This window comes from Ptychodera flava, chromosome 22 (assembly GCF_041260155.1).
Source record: "Ptychodera flava strain L36383 chromosome 22, AS_Pfla_20210202, whole genome shotgun sequence".
In the NCBI taxonomy this organism is placed as follows: domain Eukaryota; kingdom Metazoa; phylum Hemichordata; class Enteropneusta; family Ptychoderidae; genus Ptychodera; species Ptychodera flava.
In genome coordinates this window covers 12,727,896-12,752,827 of record NC_091949.1, presented here as the reverse complement: position 1 = coordinate 12,752,827, position 24,932 = coordinate 12,727,896, and the positions used below count along the sequence as shown (strand labels likewise).

The following is a 24,932-nucleotide window of genomic DNA, read 5'->3' as shown; positions in this document are numbered from 1 at the left end:
GTGAATTTGACATATGGGTTGAATTCCCTGTTCGGACAGTTAGCATTTTCATGCTGCCTTGAATTTTTCTTATTCAAACACTTACCATAATTTGAATTACATTGTAAAATATGCTACTTGCAGAAACTGTAGTCATGAAGCTGATCTGTACCCAGTTATTGAAGAAATTAAATCCCTGATGAAATATTTAGAAAATCCAAGTCACTTTTGTTTCTGTTTTCTGATATGAAAACTTTCTGCCAGTCAGCCATTAACCCTCTGGGTGCTGAAATTTTCTCCCGCCAAAATTTTAGTGCAAAATTTTACCAATTTTTATGAATTTTTCTGTAATATTTTGATAATTTTGGACCAAACGGACATCACATTTTATTTGCTACAATTTTTTCTCAAAATTTTGGCAAAATTCTAAGAAAAATTGACTGGGGCTTGTTTTACAAAGGGGACAAAAATAAACTTTGGCGCTCAAAGGGTTAAGGTTTTTATTCTGAATCAGTCGGGAATCTGTGTCGTACAGAAGTCATCCATTGCATATCATACGTTATCAGAGGTTTTAAGCAGATTGCAGTACAAGCATCAGTTTATTAGCTTGTATCCTGACAGAAACCAGAAATTACATCATTGGAAACCGGCAGTTGTATTGTTTACACATATTTTCTGTACGTCAATCGGGTCGGAGGTTATAGTTTGTAAAAAAAAGACAGTTCCTTCAGCACTTTCTGAGGTTGAGGCCAACGTAGCTTTAATAATCAAATGACAAAAAATTTGTAAATAAATAAAATCAAGTCCAAAAATGGTGACATTGTCCTTTTTACAAAGAGAACAGGTTGATCTTTCATTTAATAATGAACCTTAGAAAGTCAGAGAGTTCCTCTCGTGCAAACGACTCACACTATTATAGGATTGTTTACAAATGATGTCATTGTTCTTCTATTAATATGCAAAAATAAATATTTGTATGCATTTTCAGATTACTCTTTTAGAAACTACATGTGCTAGAATGTCAAAAATGCTTCTCAGCAGGTGACTGCCAGTGTTACAATGAAAAATAATAGACATAAAATTAAATTGGGCTCAGACTACAAGCTGCAACAACAGCCACACATACAACACTGACAAAATTTGTCTGCATTTAAAGCCGTAGTGTCTGATGTCTCTCATGTGCAGCTGTATTCAGTAACAAACCTGCAACGGCAAACAGCACTATACACGCAAAACACATACTGATATATTATCACAGGTTCACACTCCCCTTCCCCAGAGCCACCTCCCCCGTCCCCACACACACATTTTTGGGGGGCTGACAATCCTCTGAATGAATATATAATTATACATACAAGGAAAGGGCAAAATTTTTAATCAAATTGTGTGCTTCAGGGGGTTTTTTGTACCATTTTTGATCTTCCCCACCTAAGATCTAATGGTTGATTCCAAAGCATAGACTGTAGAGAAAGTCTATGCCCAAAGTGACTTCAAATTCAAATTCAAATTTGCCATAATATCAAGGAAATGATGCCTTTTGAAACTCTTATACAACAAAGTTACAATTCCCTTTTTTGAAACTTCTTACTGAGTTGATATTTTTATATATTTATGTATTTGTTGCATAGTGACAGATTACATATTTACAGATATATATCAAAGGATACAAATTCCCAGTAAGGCTATTGTCTTTCATGGGGTCCCTCAGAGGATAAGTCTGTCACCCCTATGGTTGTTTTGGTTTAATCCACTCATTTTCAATAGTGTTACTGGTGCCTAATAGAGGGCTGTGGGGTGCAAAAATTGAAATTGGGAATCCACAAAATATTCAGGTCTGGCGTGATATTGATACACCTGTGCCTAAGAAGGAATGAGAGAAAGAGTCTACTTTTCTGTGATCAATAGCTTTATTATGCATTGGAGTCACCAAGTAGAAGTAAGATTGCAAGTTGACGTACAAGTTGATAAATGACATTCCTGCAAAGCAACAGTGCATTTTGCAGCAGAAAAAAAAAACTGAAAGTATGGCGCACAATGAAATTTTCCATTCTGAAAGTTACAAAAGGGAATTGTCTCTCAATCAAAATACATACAGTGCCCATTATCGTTGCATTCATTATCTCTGTCATTGTCATTATTGTCATTATATTTGTTGTCACTTTTGTTGTCACTCTTGTTGTCCATTGTCATTGCACACAGTCAGAGGTGGCTCTAAGTTTCAAAGCATTGTTTGTAATGCACTGACGGACAGCATTCTTGTTAAAGCTATTCACTGACTGGTACACCATGTGTTTTAATTTTAGGAAAACTTATGTTAAAATCCGTTTCCTAAAAATTCTCCACACTTAATTCACAAAGAATGAGAAACAAACTATGAAGGGGCAAATATGTTAAAACATGATAAAAATGAGTGCCCATCTATCAATAACAAGGCATATTACACAAAGTCAAGAAAGTAATACTTTACTAATGCGGGAAGGATCCGTAAAGCGATCAGTGTTTTTATATTTACTGCATAATTCATTCATTTATTATGAGATTCGAAACCCTGTCTTAGAGAACACAGATAAAGAAATTCAGACAGCAAAATAGAAAGTGGAAATTTCCAAATTCTAAAGTCACGGTGGAAAAAGTGCAAGTCATTGTGATTATATCCAAGTAAAGCAATGAAAGCGTCTTGACTGTTTTCGACAGATTTGTCACAACGTGTCAATTTCTGTCATGGACGCAAGGTCAAGAAGCTATGTACGGCTTTAAAAGGTCACTTTGAAAAATCAAAGTGATCATGAGACTTCTAAATCACTGAGTGAATCAGTTGAACCATCTAAAACTTGTTTTCGTGCTTGCAGTAATTTCATGTGATTCAAAAGTCATTCCATACCTACTAGCAAACTGTGAGAATCTTGAAAAAAAAATTTTTCTGAATAATAAATGGTTTATATCTTGAAGAAACTGTCAAGAAATTGTGTAATAGGTTTGTCTAGTGATGTAGTTCCTAGCATGTATGATATTCTGTGAAAATATGAATTTTGTTGAGTGCGAAAAGAAAGCAGTTCATCAGCAAAGTTGTTCAAAGAATTGACCCTGTTACTTTTAAAATGTGGTGAGTTTATCTTCATCGAAATACAAAGAGTATTGGAAGAGATTTTAAAAATTACCTGAAGAAGTGCAGCTTTGGTGAAATTTTGGCGGGAAAACTTCTTACATTGTGGTCAAGCTTAATGGCTTTGTCTTTTGAAATTCAAGATTGTTAACACAAGAACAGTTAGTCCAGTGGTCAAGGTGTTAGAAACAATGTATTTGTGTGTCCACTCAATTCTGTTGAGCCCTGAATGTGTTTTCTTTAGACTCTGGGTGACATATGGGTATTAACCAATTTAATAGTTAACACATTGACTTAATAGCACCCTTCTATTTAGAGAATGGGTTCCTGTTTTGGTGTTAATTTGTCAACAGCACATGTCCTTAACTGTAACGGGGAGCAGACTGCTTAAAATTCAAATTTGCGGGAAGGCTGCTGCCGCTGTCGGTGTTATTGTGACTACAAAAGATGTAATTTCTCATGTGAGTGAGTCGGTGAGACATGTTAGGGCTAGGGTTGGCTTTGATTGTGGCTGGGGCTTTGTTGTCTGTTTGCTTAGGCTAATGAGGTGAACGAGGGTTCATCATATTGACCAATCATGGACTGATAGCCTTATTGTGGCAACATTAAGAACTCCTTGGCACATTCCATTGTGACGGCAGGTGAAGGAAAGGACGAAATGATTGGAGGATCTACAGTCTTTTTTGAAAACAAATGACAGGTTTATTCTGCTTGTCTGCAACAATCTCCGTCCGTGAATCAAGTCGGATCTGAATTTTCTTAATTTGGAAAAGCGCATATGTTGAGTTGATAGTACAAGTGTTTTTACCTTAGGGCAAAGGGTTGACTTTTGTTTCTTCTGTTAATTAACAATTGTCTAGATAATTAGATAAATGACAATGTTCTAAAATAGTTTGTGTTGAAATAATGGAGTTAAAGATTTTAGAATTCTTGCATCACCATCAGCATTCAACCTCAAATTCAGAAGACACAGACCTCATGAGATAAAAGTTTTTGTTGCAATTAGTCTTGACTGAAAAAACTTTATACAGCTCAGTTTCCTGTTTCTTAGCCCTACCATGGTTTAGCCCCTCTGATTTGGATGGCTGAGCCAGACCATTTTGTCATTTTGAGGGGTGCCAGAGCTGTTTCACTGCCACTGAGGTCAAAATTTAGGGGCTCTCAAGATTAGCAGTGTGGGCTGTAATGACATCGCATAAGTCATGTAGGGTAAACACCCCTGGATGACATAATAGTTTGTGCCATTTAAGACTGTGTTACTTGTGGATTTGACACCATTCATAGACCTCACTGTCAGTATCGTTTCTATTGAGAGTGTGTGTGTACATGTATTATTAAGGCATTTGCAGTCAAATCAGAGACAATTTATCCCATGTCTGTTTTGCATAGCAGCTCCACGGTCGCAGGAAAACTAGAGGAGAAATAGAGCAGGACAGAGCCTGAGCTGGTCACTAGAGAAATCCGTACATTACCCATACTACTACTACAAGGTATCAATTTCACTGGCCGCAGTCATCATCCTTCCGCGAAGGTTGAGGGGTCTCCCAGCGTACCACCGTCCTGAAACAGTAGAGTGCAGCAGCGGTGAGTACACCAGATCTTGTAAATTACTTTTCTCAGCGGCGTAGCGCATGATCACAGCGTGTGCGCTCACTTGCTGAATTCTTGAAAAGTCTGCCACACGCCTGAGTTATTAGCCCCGTAGTGGCGTTAACATAGCATCACTTGGGATCTCAACTATTCATGAGGCCAACTCTGCTATGTTAATAAGCTTTACCCAAGGTGACTTCTTAATTTGCTGTGGTATTTCAGCAAAGCGTATTAGCGTGTAATCAGTATTTTTGTTGCATGTACTGTACATGTGTCTGCGTGTGTGTTAGCGTATCTGTTACGTAGAGTGCCGGGGAGTGGTAAGCAGATTTGTCACGTGTGTGGGGGCACTATGATACTTATTAAATCCTATCTGGGGAATTTGAAAATGCAACTGCCCTCAATTATATAGTGAGTGTTTAAATGTACACATACTGTGTTATGTTAAGAGATTTGCTGAAGCCCTGTGGACTGTGTATGGCAATGGAGGCCGTATCATGATAGCCAGGACTGTAGCCGTGTGCATTAGATTACAGAGATGGCAGGCTCCGTTGCTCCGACCGTCTGTCTATGCCATTAATTGTGAAATACCACCTTCTCTAATTTCCCTCCCCCAAAATAACAGTGTCACATACTTTATTTTAATCTTTACACAGTTAGGGGTGCCATGTTAACTCCAGAGCAAACTAGCAATGTAGAAAGACGGTAAATAAATGAGGAGTGACGGGGGACAGCCAGTGAGTGAGGGGAGGGGGAAATTGACTGCTTTTTGAATTTCATAAAGTAGAGGTGTAGCATCCTCTTAATTTATTATATTCGACAGTCAATTCTACAAGTGCATGTATACCATACACTTCTGCAGACGATAATGATTGTAAGTCTCTTGTTGCCATGGCAGAATTTTCATCATAGAGCTCCATCTTCCATGAGCTACAGAGTTTTATACTAATTACCCCTGGCATAAAATGTGCCATGAGGTAATGCCATCCGGAATATGATGGAAAGTTCTATCAGGTCGTGGAAAATGAGTTTATCATGAATGCAACCTTGTATGCCATTTTCAGACATGTTTGCCCTGATTGGAATAAGAATTTATAAATAATAAAGTATGTAATAAAAGCGATATTAAAACTAGACACTAGTAGTCTAATAGTATATGTCACTCATTAATTATTGGAGCTGTTTTCCCCACGTATTGTTTCAGTATTTAAAGCAAGTGAAAAATTATATGCTGACAATATTTTTATGATTGCTATCATTTCTTACAAATCTAATAAGAGTGGTAAAATTTGATCTTGAAATATCCCCCTGCAGGGGATTGTATTTTAGCTTTTTGTCAGGTGAAAACAAGAGATAAGGCTTGTATTTGTCAGGTGTCTATTTTAAACAGCAGGTGAAAATTATGTACTTTGGAAGTTGTAAGGTGAATTTGATGTCTGACGTAGTGTGCTGGCGCACCGCTGCCGTAAATAGTTCCATCAGTTTTCCATTGATGATTTACAGACCCAAGAGGCTGGGATGGACCTGTCAGAGTCTTGTCAGTCAAATCAAGATACCCAAATCTGAGCGGAACACAAAAGAAACAAACTTATCCCTTTTGTAGGACAAGAATAATGTCGAACAGCTCTCTCGGTTTTTTTTTTTCTTGTGAATTTGAGACATCCTCTATCAATTGCCCGGGGCTTGTTTCTCTCTTTATGGAGGGGGAATGGGGTGGGTGATGGCTATAGTAACTGGGTGTTTAGGAAAATTTAATGATTTGTCCATGAAAAGGTGGAACAGCTCCCCTCCTCTGGTTGTCAATGTTTAGTATGTCTACAGCGATCATAAAAGGTAAAATGGAGACTTCTATACTCTGTGAGTATGTATTCATCCTGACTTATGGCGTACATGTGTGTACACAAAAGAACACCGAACGACATAATGCGTCTACATTAAACGACCAACAACACTTGTATTGCCTGGCAGTATCAATGGAAAGGTAGCCTTGCTATACTCCACCGAATATCCCCAATTAATTTTTCCCCTGCTTGCCCCTTTGACACGATATACATTGATTTTCACCCGTTTTGCAGCAAACTTGGCAGTTGTGTTTCAGTTTTTCGGCATTGAAAGACTAACTCCTAGTGATCGTGTCTAATTATTCGACTTGCTGTGATGCCTGATTTGCAACTGGGGCAGGGCTCCCGCTACCTATTCGCCAATTCGCCAAATTCGAAAGAAAGTTAAAAATGGCTACAAAAATTCCTGTTTGGCGAATGTAGTGGCTATATTGAATTCTTAGACCTCCTCAACAGAAAACTACACCTAACAATAAAATGTTGTAAGATGTTGAAACAGTTTACCCTCCTTCCTACAAAGTTGCAATGTATTGAAACAGTTTAATCTCCTTTCTACAAAGTTACAAATTCCCTGGTACGTAAAACAAACACTGTTGCTGTTCGATACTACAATACATCACGAACGTATACGTCCATGAATACACTGAGGCCTGCTGCTTCTGTGGGTCCTGGGTCGTCCTTGAGTTATCAAAAGTTTTACCTTCTTTGCTGTATCAAAATTTGGCCTGCAACTACTCAGTTTGATAGTAAAAACCATAATTTCAAAGGAAACTTTCACAAACGGAGCCATAATACAAAGGACAAGGAGAAAATCTGAGGTTTTCTGAAAGGTCACGTCTAGGTCATCTCATCATGTGATGTCATGCATGAAGACCCCCTAATTACACAATTATGGTTCCCAAGAAACCACCTAGGGTGGTCCAATAGGTGAAAGTAATTTTGCTGCCTTCCAATTTAAATGGCATTCAGCTTGACTGACTCCCATTCGGCCTACTTTCAAACTGCTATAACTTATACAAGAAATTATGTGATTCTGAATGATTTTAATATTTTTGTAGATTCCACCAGTTTAATGATCTAGAAGTGAATGCCAATTTAAATGGCATTCAGCTTGACTGACTCCCATTCGGCCTACTTTCAAACTGCTATAACTTATACAAGAAATTATGTGATTCTGAATGATTTTAATATTTTTGTAGATTCCACCAGTTTAATGATCTAGAAGTGAACATCATCAGACATTTCTTGATGATATCAAAATATCAAATGGAAATATATCTGGGCTAAAATGTTATCATAATCATTAAAACAATGAATGCCCTCAAACAGTGAGTTATTTAAAGAACATATATCGTTGTGTCTTGTTTTACAGAGTTTTGTTTGCCTTGGCCCAGCCCTTTTTGTCTCAAGAAAAGTACTTATACTCAAGATGCTATTTCAGCCTGCTTGATCACAACTATGACATACAAGTAAAACCGGGGCCTTAAATACCACAATAATCGTATCTACACTGCCATTGTGCTATACCATAAATGCTGTCTTCTGCATGGAAAATTGTTTTACTTGTGTGGCTCAAACATTTAGGTTATGGAAGACTGCATAAATTTGCCACAAGAGAATGACAACTATCATACTGTGAATAACTGAATGTGGCAGAAATATTCAATCTGTACCTCTTGTAATATACACTTAACATTGCTACCAGATTTTTAGAATTCAATTGCTACCTAATTTTATTTCTGGTGTTTAAAGTTTACCACCAAAGGATTTCTATCCCTGAAAAGTCATAAAAACAAGATTATAAATGCAAAAACTAAACACATATTTCTTTAATGTAAAAACCATCATGAACATCATACAAAACATCTTGATTTGTAAAATTAGGGATCCTGAATGACGAGAAAGCTGTTGCCACACTTGAGATCATAAACTGGCTAAAAGTTACTCAAAATGGCTAAAAGATTTTTGATTTGGCTAATGAGTTGGCTAATCATTTTGAGGACTTAGGGGAGCCCTGTGGGGAATATTTTCAAATTGAATGTGTTGATTGTCAGAGCCCAACTGCTCACGCAAACGCAGAAAGGCTGGCCCGAGCCTGAAATTGAAAATTTCTGTTGAAGATATGATATTCAAACGCCGATTATTAGCAGGTCTGAAATATCAAGGGGTGAGTATCTGCAGCTGTTGGGAAATTTGATTAATAGGTCAGTGCTGTCACAATATGTTATTGTGTAATTAGCATTTTGTTCCAGACTTCTCATAGATGCTTACTCGGCAGGAAATCCAGTAATTTTTGAAAACAAGAATAGAGTGATGCATCACAGAAAATTCAACGACTTTAAAAGAAAATCATGAAACCACAAAATTTGCTTTGTAGAAATTTTCTTTGGCTTTCTGCCTGTATGGAAATTGATTATACTTCTAAAAAAAAGCAAAAATTTGCAAAAATGATAAAAAATTCTTACAGAAAGGCTATATTTTTATAAATTTAGTCAGGTCATCCAGGTGCCAGTGTACAAATTAAAAATTTTCGAGGTGTGAAGAGTATATCAGTGTAACAATTATTTTACTTTTAAAAAAGACATCAATAATATGTACTTCGACGATTGATTTGTATTTCTATGGAATTATATGGTGTGCAAAATTGTTCAGAAATTTGTAGTTCAGCATAGTGATTGTTATTTGAGAACACAATTTACAAAAAGAGGATATCACAAGGCGAGATTATTATTGATTTAAACAAAATAAATAGGATCTGCACTTGCTTCCATCCACTTTTCCAATGCCGTAAATCACAGTGCATACCCACATCTCATCCAGGGATTAATGTCCGGCAAATGCTGTCACAATAAGAAATGGAAGGCTGTTTATCACATTCTACTGACAATTCTATCAGCATTCACTGAATCAGGATTACCTTTAAATACCATCAACCTTTGCAGTGTCAGCTTTGATTCAAAGCTATTTCAGAAAACCCTCCATAAAAGTGAAAATTATTTTTGTAAATTACACAGCTTAATTATTTGGCCAGGACTTTGCTGATACCTTTCAATATATTTACTCCATTTGAATATTTCTTCTAGCCTGTTTTGATATGCTGTTAAAAGGCCCATATTCTGCAGCGTTTTGTATCATTTCCAAGATTTTACTTTCACTGAAGAATGCATGGTACATATAAGCATTATTAACTGCAGACTGAAACTGCATATGCAAGTTTGAAAAAAACACATGATCAATGGGTGCCTGACTCAAATATGCCTCTATGCAAGTAATAAATGCAAAAGTCAGTGGGATATGATACATACACACATTGAAAGCCTCAAAGAATTAGTGTGTTATGGTCCATAGGAAAACATTGGATGGATTTCCTTCCACAATCTCATTGCACTATCTTTGGTTTCTTTGAAATACGACCAGTTGGCAAGAATTGAAGGAAATTTAAAATGAATTGAAAACTCTTGTGTTTGCGTACCCATTTTATCACAAATGAATGTTTGAACTGCGGGGAAAATGCTATTTCATTTCATGTGTAAAGTGTGACAAATATCTCAGAAAATTGCTACAAATTTTGATGTAAACAGATTTGAAGGGGATGCAGCTCATAGATTATTAACAGACCCAAACCTGCTGAAATAGTGCTTCTATTTATTAAACAAATGAGGCATTATTATTTTTATTTAAAAAAACAACAAAGAAAGAGTAAATATGCATAAAATGGAAACTTGTGCCTCCTCGCTGTGAATGGCAATTTTTGGATCACCAAAGCTATCTTTGTTCGACACTGCCACTCAAGTTTCTTAACAGATTACGTTTGGTCTGGTGTTTGTATAGAACTTTTGTCCAAATTCCCTGGGCCAAGTCATTGTCGCTGCGTCTCTTTCTGTACCTTTCGAATGTTATATTATATTACGTATCCCAACCGTGCAGCCAAGTGTCCACAAGGGGGCAGGAAGTGGTTTTCTAAGGCACCAAAGAAAAATAAATTACCTCACCCCAGAAATATTCTTACCTACTCATAATTGCATAATATTAAGAGGCTGAAAAAAGTAGTGCAAAGTTGATTAATATTAAGCTTGATACCGACTGCCAGTGCTTGTGGGTAATTATTTTTGGAAGATGAAAATGAGTCTGTGAATAATTAAGATGAGGATGACTGCAACAATATCACATTGTCGTACGGACCACTCAACTAGATCAGAATCAAAGTGAAGTGATTTCCAAAGCATAGTATCATCTCACTGGAAACAGCTTAGTGTAATCACAATGGTCTTAAACACTAATCTGTAATTTAGTCGTCAAATTAAGCCTAAACTTAGCAAAATGTTTCTGTATTAATTGTACTATTGGTGGCTCTGTTATGAATGTCGTAGGGGTTTGTCTTAAAAGTAATTAAAAAACACAAGTAATGCAGTTGACTTCCAGACCCATTGAAGTTTCAAAGTCAAACCAATTTAGTACTACCGTAATATCATTAACCCTTTGAGCACCAAAGTCGATTTTTGTCCCTTTTATAAATATACCCCAGTCAGTTTTTTTTTCAGATTTTTACCAAAATTTTGATAAAAAACTGTAGCCAATGAAATGTGATGTCCTTGCGGTCAAAAATTATAAAAAAAGTTACAGAAAAATTCATAAAAATTGGTAAAATGTTGCACTAAAATTTTGGTGGGAAAAATTACAATACCAAAGGGTTAAAAGCTCCATTAGCTGAGATTTTGACGTGCGTTTCTGTCTCGTTTTTGAAATGCACTTTCCCGCCGTAATCTACTATCCAATGGAATATTTAATCATCATACCTGTTTACATTGTGTCGTTATTTCATATACAGGTTTGGGTATGTCAAAAGGTTTTGTTGTTCGTGGAAAACAAAACATTGAAACTGAGAAAACTGATCTTTTCAAGTCTCATCTTTAGCTTTACCAACAGCGTATTTGCATATTTTGGTCTAAAATGCTAGCTATGTAAGTTAACTGATTCTTATGTCAAGTAACTTTCGTTTAGGCTACAGTATTGTGGGATTCCATCAATGTGGAAAGCCATGCCTCACCCGTCAAACACTGAAGGGAGATTAGTTCCGCAACGGGATGACATCCAATTGTGCCAGTTCCGAATAATATACGTAGCCATGGATTTCAACCCCCCTCAGTGATCCTAAATCCCCCTTTGTGAAGTTTGCAAGGGGGGTGGGGGGGACGGACACAATTCCCCTTGCGATAGCATTCTTAATGAAATGCTGTCAGAACTGAGGATTTACCTGTACATAATTATGTGGCCTTCCCAATTCATTATTGTCATTGTTAAAACATCAGAAACCACTGGTAATTGAGATAAACTGTGGTGTTCATCTTTCTATCAACAGAGGAAGTGGTTTTCTTTCCGACTTCTCGTCAAATCGTGTTCACAGAAAATACACTTCCAATTTCTGGTTTGTCACATTACTCATGAAATCGCAGACAAATATTTTATTAATATGTGTACATTACATTTGAAAAACATCAAAATTTTACAGAGAGAGGTCTTCTGTCTGATTTGTCTCGCTAAAGAAATTGGGCACACAGTCCATATGGCCGACAATGAGATGCAAATGATATGCGGTAAAGGTCTCCTCAACTAACTTTCAGCTGGTTGCTCACTTTCTACTATTTTTATCGTATTTTATACAAAGACACAGACTTATTCTACCTTCAACTTAAAACTGATAGTGATTTTGTAGCTCATTCTTTACTGTTTTTCATAGTTTTTGGTAGCCGGTAACAGACACTTCGTGTTCAAGTCGTGTCGGCTACATGGACGATCTGCCAGAAATTGTCTCGTCCCATCAGAATCCAAAACACAGAAAGTGCTGTACAGTTTTATCACAAAAGTATAAAAAGAGGACAAAACTAGACACACATGACAGAGTTTGATCCCTGGAATGAGCAGTTTCACCCATATCCCGTTCAACCCATTTTTCTCTCGTAAGGGCCAACTTTTTCCACAGAAAGCAGTACTGTAAGTCTTTTCCAAAATAATGCGCTAAAATGGTTAATATTGTAAAGTTAGTGGACTGAGAAATTTGGTGTCTGAATTATTTTGGAAAATTAATGATATCTCTCAGTCTTTATGCATTCAATTTTCCGCAATGTATATATTCTTTCAGTTTCATAGTTATTTGCTGTGAAGGAATGAATATTAGTATGCTGCCTTGCTATGCTCTACGTAACTAAACAGTATTTCAGTATTGATTATTGCTACATGCTATGCACTGTACATCATGATAATGTATTGGTCATTATCTAGGAAAATAAAACAGGATCTTTCTCAGATAATGTACATACATACATCAACTAATTTTTATTAGCAGAGTGAAACACCCGATTCATCTGTGAATATTTTTGTAAGCATTTTGTTGTGGAGATATTGTAAGGGACTATATTTTTAAAGCTTTTATGAGAGTCAGTGTATATGAGATAAGTTACAGACCAGAGGATGTTTGCACAAGCTGATGAAGTGATTTCATGGATTTTCATGGATTTGGTTTCATAAAGGAAAGGAAAGAAGTTGATAAGACATCCAAGAACACTTTGACAATTTTACTGACAGGTTTTGTATATGATCTTATACAAAAACCGCAAAACAAACTCTTATGGGTGTTCTCCTTTCCTTGGAAAACCTGCCATCAGATCTTCAACATTATTCTTCAGAAAGTCAGTGAATTGCAATGTTCATGGCTTGCAACAGCTCCAACAGTCAAACAGTTGGACTTAAAAAAAAAACGGATGAGGACAAAGATGCTATAATGATTCACCTTTGTTTTGAATGTATATACAAGTCATGATATTTATCATGTCTGTTCTTGTATTGTAGAATTTTTCCTTTGTATGTACAAAAAATATCTGCTGATATACTTCAAGTTACAATTACAGTCCTTTGATTAAGAGATTGTACCAATATCATCAGATATTCATCTGACAGAACTTAAACAACTATCCAAGACGCTGGAAAGGTTAACAGAGATTGGGTAATCTTTTCATTTCAATACATAAAGTTGAGTAGCAGTTGGCTGGAGAAAATTAAAATGGTGCTAAAAATCTGAGTTGATCACGAGAGCGATTGTTCGGGCAAATAAAACCCACCCCCACATTTACTTATCAGTGAGTCCCTTGTTTGTAATTCTTCCGTAAAGTAAACAGGACGTGTTGATTTAAAATGTCCTCAGTATCCATGTGGCCAAGTCAGGCATGTGTTGTCTGGGGCAAGGGTAGTATACATATATATGTCAAAGGTCAAGTTGAAAAGTGTGGATGCTACCTGGTCAACCAGACCGTATTATATGTTGTCTGGGGCAAGGGTGAATGGTGTAGAAGTCAAAGGTTAAATTAAAAACTTGACTTCAGAGTTCTTGTATGAAGTACTAGCTGCATTATTGTCATAACTTTCCCATAGCTGTTTCAATTTAAACACCATGAAGTGAAAGTTGGATGTTGTTATCAAATTTAAACTATAATAAACAAATTATCAAGTTGATCGATCAGTGGTGAGACAAATTGAAACAATCTTTGACCAATGTGTATAGAATTGGTGATGCCAAGACTGATAAAGAAGTAAATTTTATCAGTTTGTGAAGTGTTGAGATATTTTGTGAAGTGGTATTGTGTCTCCTAATATTTCACTTTATTATTTATAGTTATCGAACGACTGTAGCAACAAGGTACAGTATTGTAGCCGTGAAATAATGATGGGCTACTGTAATTTGCGTAGAGACGGTTATTGTTCGAAATGAAATACATTCAAAATAACAGTTTTGATTTCAGCAGCCAAACAATTTTGTAGGTGGCATTTTCCTGCCAATACCTGTGCACAAAAGCATTGTGGATTTTTACATAACTAGTCATGTCTTCCCAGATGTACCAAGTACTTTGAATTATCGTTGGTTGCATGTTATGGCTGAATTAAAACAAGTAAACTAGGAAGTTACAGTCATTTTGAAAGTAATTCAGTTTTTTCGACAACTCACGTCAGAAGAAATGGAAACTCTCCTTGTAAAGCTTTGTGGACATATACCATGTCACATTGTACACACACGATATTTCTGTCGTATGGGAAGCAAGTTTCATGTTCCCCCACTAGTCGTCAGCGCACAATTCTTGCCTTTGATACAGAAAGCAAATGAAAAAATCCAGAAGCTTTTCAAGATCTCTCAGGTCATTCCATGATTCCGAAATGATGCAGTTCCTACGGAGTGGACTCTGTGTACTTTATCTGTACTTGAATGACATCTGAACTAAAACTGCATAGCAGTTAGAAAAAAGTAGAAAAAGGTGGAGTGCTCAATTTTCTTCAGAAGTGGACAGTCAAATAGATGTAGGGCACTGAATGTGAATGCAAAAAATCATTAATTTTACTTTAATTATACGTCATACCACAAAACTGGTAAGTTACCCTACTCTCCTTCAGTTGTGACTCTGAGGAAAGCTTTCCTAAAGTTAAATTCCCCAATGCCTCATTTACATTCAACCATACAAATTCTGGCAACCCAAACAGTTGGGTATTCTCAGAGTAAAAATCCTTTTGTTTCTTATTTCTTTTCACCTCTTGCTAGACCACCCCTCATTACATAATGGGCTAGACCATGTTGTATCCTAGTTTTCAGAGTAGCATGTCCAAATGCGTGACCATAGGTCCATGAGGTTCACATCACAACAGCACAGCTCTTGATGTTAACCGCCCCTAGTTATATAATAGGTTAGCCTATGACAATGAGGAGAGACCAGAACTATAAGATCATTCCAAAATAGGGGGGAGGTGAGGGAGGAGAAGTGATGTTAAATCATGTGTTCCCCCAAGCTGTGGAATGGTACAGCCCATCTGTTGTGATTACAGCTTTGTAACAAGTGCAAAAATTATGCCGACTGACCTGTGCTAATCGCAACAAGATTTATGGAAGTGAATAAATGTTTTCATTGTGTTGATTATAAACATTCATCATACTTGTCTTGGAGACATAATAGAATAAGAGAAGTTCAGAAATTGTCGGCTTAACCAGGGATTTGCTTCATGAAGTAGTTTGTCTTTTCTGTACTTTTGCTAGTACAGTGTGCAAAACTGCACCTGTAAGCTCAGCTGTGTACTGATAAGCGGAGAAAAGGAGAACAGCAATAAAACATCAGATATTGCAAATCGGAGGAAAAAAATTGCATCCTTTATATTGGTATGATCCTGGCAGCCGCATTGGATTGCTCTACAAAACAAAGGAATATGTAGATTTTGGTAAATTTTCTCATGATGGAAGAGTTGAGAAAATACTTGATGTAGGCACTGCTGTGTGATAGTTCTGACAAGATGACTGCTAAATCTTTTGTCATGTTGATTTTGTACTTGTAGGTGAGTCAGGATGCATCGCTCTGATTCTAGATGAAAAAAAGTGGTACATACAGAACCTGATACATAAGTTTCCATTCTGAGCTTCATCCCTCACACTTGAAAAAAGAGAGAACACACAGAAAATTGCAAAAAAAATTGTGGATCGTTTGAGTGAACATTCCAGATGTGTAATCTTTGTCAAGTGCTTCCATTGTGCACGAGGTGAAACCTGTTGAAGCATCCTGTATTGTGGAAAAAAGCCATGCAGTTAGTGATGTAATGCCGTATTAGTCTATACAGTTTATTATGTAATGACTGTGCTGACAGACTACAAATTGGTTTATCAACAACCTAGCAACAAAAGAGGCCTCAAATTCCCCTTTGACTGCGTGTGTGTGCGTAACACTAGCATTGCAACAAGATTTGAATGGAACGTAGCGAGTCAAATACTCACAAAGTTAGAGGGAAAATTAAATCGTTTTGTTTTGGAAGTGGCTGAGAGTGCTGCTTGCCTCTCAGGCTGAACAAAGTTTAGGTTTTACACCCTTGAAGGAATATGGTAGTAGTAGGCCCTTCCAAACTCAAAGATTAAAACTTCTGCTGAAACTTTCTTCAAGGAAACTATAAAACATTCTTTTTCAAAATCGAAAACAGTTATCAGGCTGTCGCCATGCAAGTTTTGGTACTTTAGAGAAACAAATTACCTATAAAGTGTACCAATATTTGAAATTTTAAAATGGTTACTATCCCTAGTACGTTAACTCCAATGGGGAAAAATTCAATTTGCTTTTTCCACAAAAAAACTTGCACAGTAAAAACTTCATTTACTCAACACATGTCAAAACGAGTCGCCCCAATTAAGCCACATGCGAACAAAGTAAGTTGAAAAAATAATTTGGGAGTCCAAATATCTGTCCTCAAGGCACATTCAACTTTAAAATATGCCACAAGGCTGTTAGTGCACTTGAACTTAATCCACTGTAGAATCAAATAGCTTTTATTTGCAACCAGATTACACTCTCATTTCAGCTAGCTCTTGTTTGTCCAAGCAGCGAGTTGAAAAACACAGCTTAACTCTTTTTCATCTTCCCACTTTGGACGAGTTCACAGTGGAGGACACGTAACAATAGCTGATGAAGGTCCTCTTTGGGGAACGTTTACTGAATTGTTAAACTGGCTAGAATGGCCAAGTTTTTGCCGACAACGGCACATCAATTGAAATGAGAACCATTCATTCGTGTCCGCCCTTTTCATGCCAGTTTACTGTTGTCAACATACGTCAGGGGACCAAAGCTGCCTCCAATGGCTGAAGGCTGTAACTGTGTCTGGCTGACAATTTGTCCAGAACAGAAAATTTCATGTCCCGACGTGTATCGATACTGACTCACAGTTGTATGGTGACATTTCACCTTTTCACCCCCATTTCATGTGGTGAGGTCCAACTTTACCACAGATATTGATGGAACTGTATCAAAGTCGGGTAGCAAAAAGGTTAACCCTCTTCCCACATTGGTTTAGCCCAAACTCGCTGTTGTCAATGGTGATTGTGGAGTCGTTTACAGGGAATTGGGGTTAACATTTTGAAGGGAAAGCTACATGTATGGATATGATGGACTAGTATGTAAGGGAGGGTTTCTTAAAGCAATAACTTTAGATAATACTTTATAATTATTTTTGTCATAATAATAACGCCATTACTTTTTCTTTTACAACATAAAGTGTTTTGAAATGTCATCATTGCATACACAGCGATTACGTACAATGTATTGTCACTGTACAATTGATTTCCACTCTTGAGAAAAATTCAATCGTCAACAATAACATGGGACATCACAAACATTACAGGTTGTGTTGACAGGCTGAATACAGTGCATTTTGACGTGATTTTTTGGAGTCAAACAAGAAGGGATGTATTACAAATAGACGAAAAGTAAGGGATGGACCATTTGATTCGGGGGGGGGGCAGAAATGAGTATGGCAACATATCCCCCCCCCAAAGGTTTAATACCTTGAAACAGTTTTTTGTCCGGTAGAGTCAAAGCAATTTTTTTTGCCTGACATTTTTTCCCCTACAAATGGCCAGCAACAATTTTTTCATTGTCAAAAATCATCCAGCCCCCTCCTCTCTCTAATCAAATTATCCACCTCTAATTGAAAGTACTTCAATTTTTACAGCTATCTTGAGCTTTAAGAGATTTCGCAGAATCACATTTTACTTCACATTTTACTTCCGCCCTGAAATAAAGTTTATTTGTCCTTTGATTCATCTGTTTAGAATTTCCCAGTCGTTACCGCACGGTGTTTTTCATTTGTTGTTCTCATGCACCTTGGTATTCTAATGACTCAGAGGAATAGGGTTCTTTGTGATCTGCGGCATGGGAATCCGGGTCAACTTTGGCAGCCATCCAGCGGCATGTAACACTCCTCTGGAATGAAACGCAAATCCTCGGTGCAACAGAAGTCATAAACTGCCATTGTTATTTTTGTGCGGCTTTCTAAAACCCTTTGGCCAATAGTGATCTCTCTTTATTCAAACATGAGAAAATGTCTGGCAGTCGGTTAGACTTCTCATTTTCGCCTGCTTCATTTTGATAGTCATCAGAACAATTATGATTTTGAAATAAGTACTTGAAAGTATAATATTCTAACTTTTCATGTTTTTACATTTTTTTGAGATAATACATTCTTTTCTCTAACCAATATGTTTGTTGTGTAAACTTTGACCCGTTGAGTGTAAACATAGTGTAAGGGAGCTCCTTCTATAGAAATGTACTGCTTTGTTGACCTCAAGATGTATCTGAAAGTTTTAAATTTCAAAGTGCTTGAACTGAAAAAGAAAAAAAAAGTTTCAAATTTCCCTGAGTAGAACAAAGAGAACAAGTTTACAAAGGCGGAAAAAAAAAAATAGTCGCATCTGTTTGAAGAATGAGCACCGTTTCAAAATGTTTTTAGATGTGCTTGCTGATTAATTGTTGGACTGTGTCCCCATATTGTTACTCGGTGCACAAAAAATGGCTTCAGGGGTAGAATTTTGCATGATGCAGCAAAGCATTGTGGGAATGCACAGCTTATGCATGTAATCATATGTGTCTGTGTGATAACTTTACTGTGATTGGAAGGTTGCTAGTGATTATTGCGTCACATGCATGACAAATTTTGTTGTTTTGCACCCATATTGATGCTGCAGCATCTTGGGGTGTGAGTCCTCAACTTGATATTTACAGTTTTCATCATAGCATCAGTTAACAAAAAACCATTAATTGTCTTTCACTGCTTTACATGTAAAATTTGAAGGCTCTGTAAAAAATTTAAAACAATTATAATTGTTTGCATTGTGCATATTAAACCTCCATCAGCTACGAATTTTGTACATCTTATGTTCTGGTTGTAAAGAGCAGTCAGTGTCTTGCTTCATTCCCAAAATCATGTTGAAATACGCATCATTCAGCTTGCCAACACTGTCTTTTTAGGTGCTTAAAGTCTAGTGTAATTGCGGACTTCTGATTTTAAGTCGAGACTAGAATTCATTTATCAACAGTAATATTGCATAGTGGTTTGTGTTTGCAAAGCTAATTAGTTGCATTTCAACAAATTAATTTGAGAAGGGAGAAGATGAGAAAATGTACTTTTATTTTTTGAGAATGATGAAATTATCATACTTAGCTGCAGCTGTAGTCGTGATGGAGTTCTGACATCAGTTGAACTCTGCCATTACAAAGTACAGCATATTGATCATAAGGATATGGTATTTGTACATGAATTTATGTGTATCTCATTGTTCAGTTAGTTAAACTATTGATGGTATTGACAGAGAAATAGAATTTACTCCACAATGAAAAGAACCATGGCACGGTTAGCATTTATCTTCGATGACCTTACATCATATAAGTAGAGTTGATTGACAAGCGACTGTAGACTTGACGATGAATTTCCGTACTTCCATAAATGCAAGAGAGAATATTCATCCCACTGTAATACTCACGGAGTATGTATTTTCCTCAGAAAATTTTATTTGTGCAACGAAACAAGACAGTACTACGGTTACAATAATGGAGGGATATATAATTACAAAATCAGCTAGAAATGGGGATTACTGTTTGAGAAGACTATGCAGAATGAAGTCTACCCTGTCTCCATCAATTACCGCACTCGTCAGGTCAGGCTAGACTTGTGTAACTTAATGATGATAAATATTGTAGTTGGTATTCAGTTCTGAAAGCGTGTATTAATGAAAGGGACCCAGCAGATCATGAATATAGGAGTGCTTTTGCTTTATGCTCAAATTTTGAAAAAAAGAAACTTCTGTTTATAGATTTTTATCTGTTATTTTATTTGAAACAAAATGTAAAAGTGGGTAGTTTGAAGCAACTGACATCTCACTTGGGGAAAAACGCAGCTTCAATTTGTTAGAATGGCTTTTCAGAAATATCAGTGATAAGTTGGTCTAGTGGTTGTAATAAAACAAACATGATCGTTTTCAGTGGAGCCAAGCAGGAGACAAAACTTAATCAGAAAACTGCATTTGCTTTAAATTATGGTCCTAGAGTCACCAGAAATATTCATTGCGATCTAAATGATTAATTCAGAAATTTATTGTACTGACAGTTCTTGAGGTCTGTGCGTTTTTTTTTCTGCAGCGGAGGGACCAGCCTGTCACGTAACGGAAGTTTTCAAGGTAATATGTTCTTCAAACACAAGAGTTTTAAACTTTTGCTCAAACTTTCCTCCAGGAAACCGTTACCCATTTTCCCTCATAATTATGAGTAAAAGTCAGGGTTCACTGTGCAGGTACCAAGTAGAAAAACAAATTACCCAACATTTTAAACTTCCTCAAATTACAATGCAAGATCTGAGGTACATGAATATTCCCATTGATTAAGGGTCATTAGCATAGAATTTTAATACGGAAACAATGCTCATTAATGTAATCTGCATATTTGAATATCATTATACCTCGCATCTTGCACTAATAGTCCTCAAATTAGAAAGGTCTGCCATACCCAAGGTTTAACTCTACAGGGCAAATTAAATGTTTGATTTTCGCTTAATGAAGACAGGAAAATCTTCATTTGCTCCCTAGGATTAGTAATTATTCTAGATAACTCTCCAGAAGCAGCAATCCAGAAAAGTATTAGAAAAATTTGAGTGTCCTAAAATTTCTCTTTGACGTGTTCTATTTTACCATTATCAGCACCTACTAAATGACAGTTCAAAACATACCTTGTCCAATCATGTTGGTATTGATTCGGTTTGATTTTACCAGTTAAGTTTATAAATTAATCTGTCAATGACATATGATATTCCAGAAGTTTTGAGGTACATAATTTTTCCTGTATATTTTATTTTTCCTCTGAAATTTATTAAATGATATAATTTTGTTAGTCTTTCAATTGGTTCATTTTTTAGCTTTTGTAGTATTCAGTTTTGTTGCGATTCCTGTCAGGTTTCCAACTTTCAAGTCATTTTAACCTGTTCACCATAATGGTTTGGTCCAAATCCTATTGTTTTCAATGGTGAAGGTGGACCAATGAACAGAGAAATGGTAGTGAAAGATTTGAGTTAGATTTAGGAAGGGATATGAGAGAGTGTTACCAGAATTGACCCTTCTTGAGATTACTGTTTTTCACCCTTTCACCACAATAGTTTGGCCCAATACCATTGTTATCAATGATGAGTTTAGAACTGTTTATGGGAGATAGGGGGTAACAGGCATCACCTCCGTTGGTAAGCATCTCAACTACTTTCTCGAGAGTGGATGCAGGAATATGGACTTTTTGAACCAAAGGCATCTCCTTTCAATTACGAAACATATAGCCGGTGAAAAGTGCATGTTTTCTTAGGGTCTTTATGCCTTGTACGGCAAGGCAGCTGTGTGCATTTCAGCATCACAGTTGAAAGGGCAGATCACATGATCTGCAGTAAGAGAAGCTTAAAAACCAGATTGGTACGACATTAAATACAAGATTTCCAAAATAGTCCAGAAGGAACAAATTTTGTAAATATGTCCAGTTACGATATGTTGGTATAGACAATTGTTATTTATTTACTACTTATTTATTTTTCTTTATTACTTACTTTGTAATTTATTTATTTATTTTGAATTATATTTATCTTTACAGTAGTTTTCCTCAAAGGATGTACCAGGACTTTTGAAATTATTTCTTGATACATTTCTGTCTGCTTGAAGTTTAAGAAATGTCTTTTCTTTAATAAAGGGTTAAAATTTCTTTCCGGAAGAGATTTAAACGTATATTTGTAATGTTTTTGAAACAAAACACACAAACAGCTACAAATAATTTGCTTTTTTTCCTTTCACCCAAAATAAGACAGACATTTGATGAAAAATGAAAGACAGCTGGATATAATGTTAGAGAAAATCAAACTCTGAAGAGAATAGAGGTTGTTGGAATAACAATTGGTTGAATTCAATTTGTCAGAAGTTGTTTAAGAATAGCTTATTGGATCCAGCGTTCCTTTTTACGGACATAGAATGCATTGAGACAGACAGACTGCATAGTTTGCAGATTTCTCCATGCCAGACTTTGGGTATAATTGTTTTGCACACTACAGTGAGCAGCGAACCATTAAACATCACTAAGGCGTTTCCAGACTTAACTGCAAATTTTTTTAAACAGTGAGGCCTCCTTGCTTAGAGATGGCATAGAGCTAAAAAAAGGAGTCGGCACGGAATGTTCATTTGGTGTTAAAATTGGAAGAGCACTTATTGCCCATCAAATTGAGTGAGAGGGCCGCCCTGATCTATATTCGACCCGTTAGCAGGTCGGTGCAATGTACTACTAGGGTCAAGGAAGTATAGCGGTCTGTACATACTCAAGTCAGTGTCCGGTTTCTGAACCAAAGTGTGTTCACCTTATTGGCGTCTCCTATGTTTAAATTACAATTGTAGTAGAATAAGTGTAATTTTTAGTAAAGCGTCGTCAGCTGCAGCTTTCAATGTATTTTGTATCGTATTCCTTTAATTTGTAAAACAGTTTCTTGTTCTTTCTACACCCAATTTAAACTCATGTCAAACTGCTTATTGCTTGGCTTGTCAGCGCCAACATAATCTATATATATATATATATATATATATATATATATATATATATATATATATATATATATATATATATATATATATATATATATATATATATATATATATATATTATATGTGTGTGTGTGTGTGTGTGTGTGTGTGTGTGTGTGTGTTGTGTTATCGTTGGCAATGATTTTGGTTTGGGAGTATTTTTTTGTTTATAACATTTCACGTTGTCAACAATGTGCAGTGCATTTTTAATGCTTATACCGATATTTCAGTATACTAACTGAGTAGAAGGAAATGCACTTGTTTATAAGGAACAAATATTATTAGAAATATTACCAAAAGTTAACACTATTTGCATTTTCCCTTGATTTTAACATTTTCTCAAAATTAGGGGATTGTAAGACCGTTCGTTGTTCTGGGCCAGACTCCTAGGCAACGGAATAACTCTCTTAAGAATGGAGACACATGGTTATTAAACCCGTAGGAGGCTTGAATCGTGTGCAGGTGGAGTTGTGAATTATTAACTGATCCACTTGTTTGCAGGGTTGAATAATAGAAATTGCTAACATTTTCATTGAACAATAACTTGCTTCTAACTGAAGACTATCCCATCATGCTTTGCACAGGAGATGCAAAGTGGTTGATGGGACAGTCTTTAGGATTGAGAGAAGAATGAACGTCAATTTATATCCCGTGGCAGCTACCCAAACATTCTTATTCAATGTTCCCAAGCACCCATTGCTATAGTTGTATCATTTTCTCTGAAAAGTACATACAAAGAACAGTGCATCATACCTCCATGGGATTTGACTGCATTTTTATGCTCCGAGCTCATGATTACTTTTTCACTTATTCGCTCGTACTTGTCAGTGAAACAACCCCCAACAAGTTGACGTTATATCACTCAGAATATGGTTCATGAGAAGCCCTACATACCGTACAACCTGCAAACACTGTGCAATGCCTACACAAAGACTTGGTGATACAATCACACCAGTGTTTAAATAGCCTAGAGTTCAAACACTGTTTTGTAACCGTGGTAACTTACCACCGGAATAAGGCTGTGTGCTAAAGGATATATATCTGGAGGCAGGGTGAGATCCTGTATTAAAATGATATTCCCATACAGTGGCGGGGATTTCCGATCAAAATAGCTACACTTCTATCCTAAACATGTGACACTCAAGCTAAACAATCGCAGCGTGGCCATTACTCAACCCTCACAGCACACAACCCTATCCATGATCTGCGCTGCAAATTCAGATACTTTGTACACAACAGCTGACAAAAATCCAACAACCGTAAATTTTGCCTCCCGCATACGATTGTCCTTTTAAATGTTCCTTCGTCTGCTTCATTAGTGACTGATGCAACAGTTATGTTTCTTTTTGAGTTCCAAATTTGATTATCCACAGACAAATTGTATCACTTTCTACATAACAATGGTCCTTGAAAACACTACTAGACAGGTCACAACATGCAGGTTACAATGGATATACACATGACCTGTATGTAACAAAAACACACAGTTAATACCTGTGCACATAACCACCACCTGAAGCAGTGTCCACGGAATATAATTTGCATAAATTAAGCTATTAGAGAACAGAAATCCAAATAAGCTAACGTTTGGAACTTTGCCCTCGACTGAAAGTTTCTTTGCCAACAGAAAACATTTTTGGTGCAAAATGTTGTAGATTCTTAGAAATTAGTCCACCTGTTACTTCTTTCTACCCAAAATTTGATAACACGATTTCTAAATGAATAACACGTTAAGAAATGGCAGGTTTAAACACAAAACACTCTTTGGTACAAAATTTTGCAGATTTCAGCAGTTAATACTTCTTTGCCTACAACTGTAAAGAGTCAAAACAAGCAATTATTATCGTCCCATTATTGCTCCCAAAACCGGTGTTCATGGTCATTTTGTCTATCATAGCAATGCATATTGTACCATAGTAGTGAAGTGGCTGAGAAGTCCAACATTAATGAGGCTCTTATACATTTTATTGCGTGTATGGCAACTTGA

At 36.5% G+C, this 24,932-nt stretch overlaps 1 protein-coding gene across 13 annotated transcripts in view; it reads left to right on the top strand.

The window, feature by feature from the left end:
* Positions 1-24,932, top strand: part of LOC139122713 (zinc finger MIZ domain-containing protein 1-like) — a 244,980-nt gene that overhangs the window by 68,542 nt on the left and 151,506 nt on the right. For 7 of the 13 annotated variants that reach the window (XM_070688362.1, XM_070688352.1, XM_070688358.1 and 4 more), the window contains exon 2: positions 4,475-4,666. The gene's annotated coding sequence lies outside the window, so the exon portion shown is untranslated. Of the gene's footprint in view, positions 1-4,329; positions 4,667-24,932 lie in introns of those variants that run through there. The other 6 variants (XM_070688338.1, XM_070688346.1, XM_070688341.1 and 3 more) reach the window with 2 other exon arrangements.